Genomic DNA, 7,718 nt, shown 5'->3' with positions numbered 1-7,718 from the left:
ATAATTCAATAAAATATTGTTTTTACAATGGGAATACATGTCACTAGAACATAATATTCTTCGAGCACTGCGCCTCTATCGAACGAGCGCCTTCAAGGACCTCTTCAAAGTAGTGCTCGGCAGCTACTCGGCCCATGGCCGAACCCTGTGTTGTAATAACGGTGGCCTCCATATCTGCCCAGTATGTCTTGACACGGGCAAGTGCCATCCGCGCACCCTCTATGCATGCCGACCTCTTCATAGCGTCGATGTGCGGCACAGCACCAAGGAATTGTTGCACTAAACTAAAGTAACTATTCGGCCTTGGCCCTCCCGGCCACAGATGATCCACAACGGACCTCATGGCAAGTCCGGACAACCTAAGGACCTCGGCCCACTCGACCATTCGCTCATTCAACAGCAGCGGACGCACTGGAGCATGGAACTGCGACCAAAACAGCTTCTCCACTTCACAATCTTTTTGATCCTTGAAGTAATCGGCCGCATCAGCAGCACTGGCTGCCAAATCCACGTATGCATCTGCAGAACTCCATAGTTGATTAAGAGGGGCATACTTCGGATCTCTGAACTTAGCCCGCAACAAAAAGGGCTTCCTGGCCACGATATCTCCAGCTTGATGTAGCTCCTCCTTCGTCGCTCGGATTTTGGAGCGGATTTCCTTGGCTGCTACCTTGGCCTTCTCTAGGTCCGTCGCCTTCACTCGGCTTTCTTTTTCAACAAGCTGGTAACGGTCGGCGGCATCTTTCAGCTCAACGACCATCTCGGCCATTCTTTCCTTGCTTTGGCAATGTGCGGCCTGTTCGGCCCTTAGCTCTCCGACGGCCTTTAGAGTGGCCGCATTACTATTCCTGGCTTGTTCCTTGGCCGGGGCAAGTTCCGCCCGGAGGGTCTCCATAGTGGCAGCTCCATCTGCAGGCACAACATATTAAAGATACTAGCATCATGCTCCTCTTACTATGTGTTGATCACCAGAGAAATCACTTACCCTGTGCCTCGTCAAGCCGCTTGTTGACAAGCACGATGTTGGCATCCGCCGCATCAAGTTGCCCCTTTAGCTCGGCAAACTCATCAGTTCGGCTAGCCACCGGACCTTCAGCCACCTGCACATAAAGGCGGTCTAGTTATTACCTGGGACTATGATCCCCTGTTTGCCGGCGTTTTCGATGGCAACCAGAGTCTCAGGGGCTACTATCTGCATAGGGCACACCTAGCGTGCGCGGTACTGTAAAAAACATACACTATTTCACGTACCTCAAAGCCATTCAGTAGGCTCATAAAAGCTTCATGCAACCCACTTTCAGCGGATGAAATCCTTTCAATTATCGTACCCATTAGTGTACGATGCGCTTCTGAGATGGCCGCCTGCTCCAGAAGTTCCTTCAGTGCGTCCGACCGCACACTGTACGGTTCCGAACTCTTTCTGTTTCTCTCTTTAGGAGCTGAATACTGAGGACTCTAGGTGGCCAAAGGATTACCCTCTAGCCTTGGCGGATCAGGAGAAACCCTCTACGACGACACTTCAGGGTCGCCCGCCTCATGAGGCGGGGTGGCAGGGGGAGGTGTTTCGCTCTCCATCATCTCCGGAAGAAGATCCCCCAAAGACGAACTCTGTCGAGAAGGGCTACGATCTGAACTACAAGATATAAGCTTCGGTTATTGTCTTCAGAAGTAAGGTAGGATATTTTCACTATTAAGTACTTTTTGATTACTTACAGCTCGGTAGAGGGTTGATCCCCTTGCGGACATTGACTGGCAAGAATACCCTCCGAAGCAGGACCCTCTGGCGAGGATTTCTTCCCCCGTTTGGAAGCCTTTGTCTCCGGATCTTCAGAGGTGGTCCTCTTCCTTCCTCGGGGAGAGGGAATGTCAGATTCTTCTCCCTGGTTATCCTCCTTCATGGAGGTGCTAATTCCCCCGCTTGCAGCCTCTTTAGTCCCCCCTTCATCTTCCTTTGAGGGCACTTGATAAGGCGCCGGCTCGAGCATTCTGTCCAGTACTAGATTGGCCAAGCCTTCGGGAAGGGGGGCCGAGCACCTGATCATCTTTTCCTTTGTTATCCAGTCCTGGTCAACGAGCGACTTTTCAGAATGATGTCATGATAAATAAAAGTACATCGTGTTCAACCATGGGATTACTTACTTGGGTATCAGGGCAATTGCAGCTCAGACCTGCATCTTCGGTGGTATCCGGACACTCTATTTGGGGTTCGAAGAACAATTTTTACATCTCCTCGAGCATCAAGTCGAGGAAGTGTTGGATAGTTCGCGGTCCTTCCGGGTTGATTTCCCACATATGGAGGGGTCGACGTTTGCAAGGCTGGACTCGACGAACTAGCATAACTTGCATTACCATAACCAGGCTGAAATCTCTCTCAAAGAGATCTCGGATGCGGCTCTGCAATATCGGCACATCATTTGCTGGACCCCAGCTCAGCCCCCTGCTGATCCATGACGTCAGTTGTCGTGGAGGGCCCGAGCGAAAGTCAGGGGCAGCTACCCACTTGGCACTTCGGGGAGCTGTGATGTAAAACCACTCCGGCTGCCACAAGCTGGACGCCTCTGGGAAGGAACCCTCTGGCCATGGAGCATCAGCGCTTTTGCTTATCACGACACCCCCGCACTCTACGTGTTGCCCCTCGATCATCTTCGGCTTCACATTGAAGGTCTTGAGCCAGAGGCCGAAGTGAGGGGTGATGCGGAGGAAGGCCTCACATACGATGATGAACGACGAGATGTGAAGGAGGGAATCCGGGGCCAGATCATGGAAATCTAGCCCATAATAGAACATGATCCCCCTAACAAAGGGATCCAGAGCGAGGCCTAGTCCTCGGAGGAAGTGAGAGATGAACACAACACTCTCATTGGGTTCGGGAGTGGGGATGACCTGCCCTCGGGCGGGCAGCCTGTGCGAAATTTCGGCAGTCAGATATCTGGCCTCTCTCAACTTCTTGATGTCCTCCTCTGTGACAGAGGAAGGCATCCACTGACCTTGGAGGTTGGATCCAGACATGGCTGAAGGTCCGAAGCGCCTGACCTGAGCCTGGGGTGTTGGAACTCAAGGCAGGGGAAGGATTCGATTGAACACGAGAGGAAAAAAGGACAGGTCTTGGCCTCTTTATAAAGAGGGTGAATATCAAGTGTCCTCCTCGCGGCCGTTTTGGACTCGCCTAAAATCGAGGAGTCATGCCAACAGGCACGAGTGGGTTACCCACGTCCGTATTGATGAGAATCCCGTAATAAGGGGGACACGATCTCTGCTTCGACAAGACGTGTCAACAAAACCGTCTCGCAATATGTGCAGTGCTGGTTGGGAAAAAACTGTTCGGATAAGGACCGGGTCATGACATGATGTCGTGCTGTCAAAACGCGTCAGCAGATTAGAAATATTATTCTCTCTACGATGGTATGTGGAAATTGTTTTGCAGAGCCAGACACTATCCTTGGGTCCAAAACCTTCTGGGGAGTATTTAGAGGAGGAACCCGCCTTGCAATGCCGAAGACAAAACTGCGCGCCGGACTCATCGTCATTGAAGCCTGGTTCAGGGGCTACTGAGGGAGTCCTGGATTAGGGGGTCTCCGGACAGCCGGACTATATCCTTTGGCCGGACTGTTGGACTATGAAGATATAAGATTGAAGACTTCGTCCCGTGTCTGGATGGGACTCTCCTTGGCATGGAAGGCAAGCTAGGCAATACGGATATGTAGATCTCCTCCCTTGTAACCGACTCTGTGTAACCCTAGCCCGCTCCGGTGTCTATATAAACCGGAGGGTTTAGTCCGTAGGACGAGACATACAATCATACCATAGGCTAGCTTCTAGGGTTTAGCCTCTACGATCTCGTGGTAGATCAACTCTTGTAATACTCATATCATCAAGAACAATCAAGTAGGACATAGGGTATTACCTCCATCAAGAGGGCCCGAACCTGGGTAAACATCGTGTCCCCTGCCTCCTGTTACCATCCGCCTTAGACGCATAGTTTGGGACCCCCTACCCGAGATCCGCCGGTTTTGACACCGACACTTACCTAGACCCAATACCTTGCTTTTTCCTTTGTCAGTGTAGGTGATATGCTTCAGATGTGATGGAGATAAAGCAGAGTCCATCAATAAGCTCCTGTCACTAGTCATGTGATTTATACATCCACTATCGAGGACCCACTCAGTGTCTTTGGGTTGATCATCCTGTAGATGAATTAGTGCAACTTACGAACTCATATACTTCATCAATGAAGAATATGATATCAATTTCATCAAGCAATAGAACAGATAAAGCAGTATGAGTACGTGAGAAATGAAAATTCATTTCTTCATGATTAGCTTGCGTCCTTTCAAGCATATTGAGGTCTCCAGCAAATTCTTCAGATGATTAAGTTCATCTGGAGACCTGACCCTGCATAAGAGATTAGTTCTTTTTCTTCACCACCCACATCTGAAGGGGTGTCAAAGAGTTCATCATTCTGTGAGATCCATAAGAGAAAGGTGGCATATATGCCAATCCACTTCGTTTCACATAAGAGGGATTAGGGTAAGCATAAGAGTAAGCCGAGCAATTTTTCGAGGATTTATGAACATAATGATTTGAAGAATAATGTACATATCCATAATCCTTAGATCTTCCCTGCGAAATAGACGGGTTAGCACGATGATGTTCATATGAGGACTTTGATCCTTTTGAGGAATTTGATCCACGTGAGGAGTTTGGTCCGTATGAGGACTTGGATCCATATGAAGAATTTGATCTGGGGTTCCTATTCTTCACAGGTGGTGTCATGATGACATTCACCTGAAGATTTTCAAGGCACCTTTTGGGAACCCAGATTTTCTTCATAGGAGAACCGTTCCTACAGTTAGTGCCAACATATCTAGCAAACACTTCACCATTCTGATTTTTGAACAGTTTATAGTTGGAGTCAAATGACTCATCAGAAGAATATGAAGATTCACATGTAAAGCCAGATAAAGTAGATGGATCCACTGAAGGTCCCTTTGCAGCAACCCATGAGGTTTTGGGATACTGCTCAGGTTTCCAGTAGGTCCCATTAGCATTGAGTTTCCTCTCAAAGGCAATACCCTCTTTCCTAGGGTTCTCGTTGAGGATCTGCTTTTTAAGCACGTCACAAAGAGCCTGATGCCCTTTGAGGCTTTTGTACATGCCTGTCATATACAATTCCTTCAGCCCTGCATCATTAGTGATATTAGCAATGTCCTCATATGAGGAATTAGTGATAGCAGAGGCAGTTGAAGAATTTGCAGCAATGGAAGTATTTGAGCATTCAGGTGAAGAATTAGCAGTTTCACGTTCAATGCACTTCAAACATGGAGGAACAAATTCTTCCTGAGTAGCGCTGATTTGTTGAGCAAGTAATGAATCACGCTCCTTCTGAAGATCTTCATAACTCACTCTTAACTGCTGAAGGTCTTGCTTTCTTTGAAGAAATTCATAAGAAAGATTCTCATGATCAGATAGGAGAGTGTTATGATGACTCTGAAGATTATCAAACATGGACTGGAGTCCCTGAAGACTTTCAGCCAAAGCTTTGGAATGATCCATTTCTTCACCCAACATATCATCGCTCTCATTTAGCATGTTTTGAACTTTTTCCAAAGCTCTTTGTTGTTTAGTGGCAAGGGAAGCAAGTTTGACATAACTGGATCCAAATTCATCACCAGATTCATCATCACTGGACTCAGATAGGTAGCATTCAGTTACCTTGGCACCTTTTGCCATAAGGCATGGTGCAGAGGATGATGATTCTGGATTGAAAGTCATAGCCTTGCGTGATTCCATGAAGTCCTTGAACCAGGGTTCATGGTGATATCGATGACTTTCACAGACCTCAGAGAGTCGGTCCCAGCTGAGTTTCACATGGCTGAGATGCATAACGTTCCTGAACTGGTTTTGTGACAAGCTGGAGTAGATGATGTCCTTCGCCGTGAGGTTAAGTAGCGTGTACTTGCGAATATCATCAGTCTCCGCCATCTTGCATAGGTCAGTAAGACCTATTTCGGTGACGGTCCAGAGTTCGCTGTTCATCGCCATGAGGCGCTTCTTCATCATGGCCTTTCACTTGGGATAATCATGGCCGTCAAAGATGGGGCATGTCATAGTCTTTATTCCTGTGGTCGACATAACTAAAATCCAGGCGGTTAAACCAAAGTCACACAGAACAAGGGAGCACCTTGCTCTGATACTAATTGAAAGTGTGTTATATCGACTAGTGGGGGGTGAATAGGCGATTTTTATGAATTCTTCACTGAGGAATTTGCGGGTGAGGAAATTCGTGAGTGAAGAACTAATTGCAGCGGAATAAGTACTCTGATGTAAACATAACAGAACATAAGCATGGTCTTCATGATGAAAAACAAGCACAGAGTACAGAAAGCGTAAACACAGGACAAAACAGAATGAAGACAAATAGACTGAAGAAATTGAGCTGAGGAAATAGAGAAAGTCTTCAGTCAAAGTCTTCAAACAAATGTGAACAAGCTCACAACACAGAAATGAGGAAATGGAAGGGTTCAGGAAATGGAACCAGTTAGCTCGGTGAAGACAATGATTTGGTAGACTAGTTCCAACTGCTGTGATAGTTGTACGTCTGGTTAGGGCGGCAAGGTATTTAAACCTGAGGACACACAGTCCCGGACACCCAGTCCTGAACACGCAGTCCAGAACACTCAGTCCTCACCGTATTCCCCTTGAGCTAAGGTCACACAGACCTCGCCCAATCACTCGTGGTAAGTCTTCCGGTGACTTCCAAACCTTCACAGACTCGGTCACTCGGCGATCCACAATTTCCTCTTGGATGCTCTAGACCATGACGCCTAACCGTCTAGAAGATGCACAGTCTTCAAAGGTACCAAGCGTCGGATCCATGCAGGATCAATCTCTTCAGTGATGCTCAATCACTTTCGGTTTGTAGGTGTTTGGGTTTGGGTTTTCCTCACTTGATGATTTTCACTCAAAGTCCTCAGAGGATGGGATGTTCTCAAATGACAAGTGTCAGTTTCTCTCGGAGCAGCCAACCAGCTAGTGGTTTAGGGGGCGGCTATTTATAGCCTAGGGACCAGCCCGACATGGTAAGACATAAATGCCCTTCAATGATATGACTGTTAGGTGGGTAGATATTTTGGGACAGCTGGCGCATAGCATAACAACGGTCGGAATTTTGAGTATCAAATTCCCTAGGGCTATCATGTTCCTCACTGTGTAGGAAATCTGCACTGGCGAATTCCTAACTCCTCAGTCAGAACAAATTCCTCAGAGACTAGAAGAACTTCGTCTCTGTCACTGAAGAAATTGACTAAGCTGTATGGGATTTCCAATGGCTTCACTCGAAAGGATTGGTAGGTGTAGGATTTGAGTTGAGAATCACTTGGAAATTTTTCCTTAGTATTTCCTCGATCCCCTTTAACAGTACGGTGTTTCCTATGACTCAAGAAAGAGAAAATGAAACTATGAGAACAAAAGTCTTCACGCTTCATGTTCCTCGAATGAATGCCAAGTCTTCAGGATCACACCAATTTCGTCACTTTCAAAGTCTTCAGAAAACCAAAGTCTTTAGTCAAAGAACTTCATTTTTGGGGGTCGACTTTCTCTGTAAATATCAAACTCATCATAAACTTATAGACATGTGTACACTGACAAACGCATCAGTCCCTTAACCTATAAGTCTTCAATACACCAAAATCACTAAGGGGCACTAGATGCACTTACAA

The sequence above is a fragment of the Triticum urartu genome, chromosome 7 (genome assembly GCF_003073215.2).
Source record: "Triticum urartu cultivar G1812 chromosome 7, Tu2.1, whole genome shotgun sequence".
Lineage (NCBI taxonomy): Eukaryota > Viridiplantae > Streptophyta > Magnoliopsida > Poales > Poaceae > Triticum > Triticum urartu.
The sequence above is the reverse complement of the archived record's forward strand: the minus strand, read 5'-3'. Positions refer to the sequence as shown.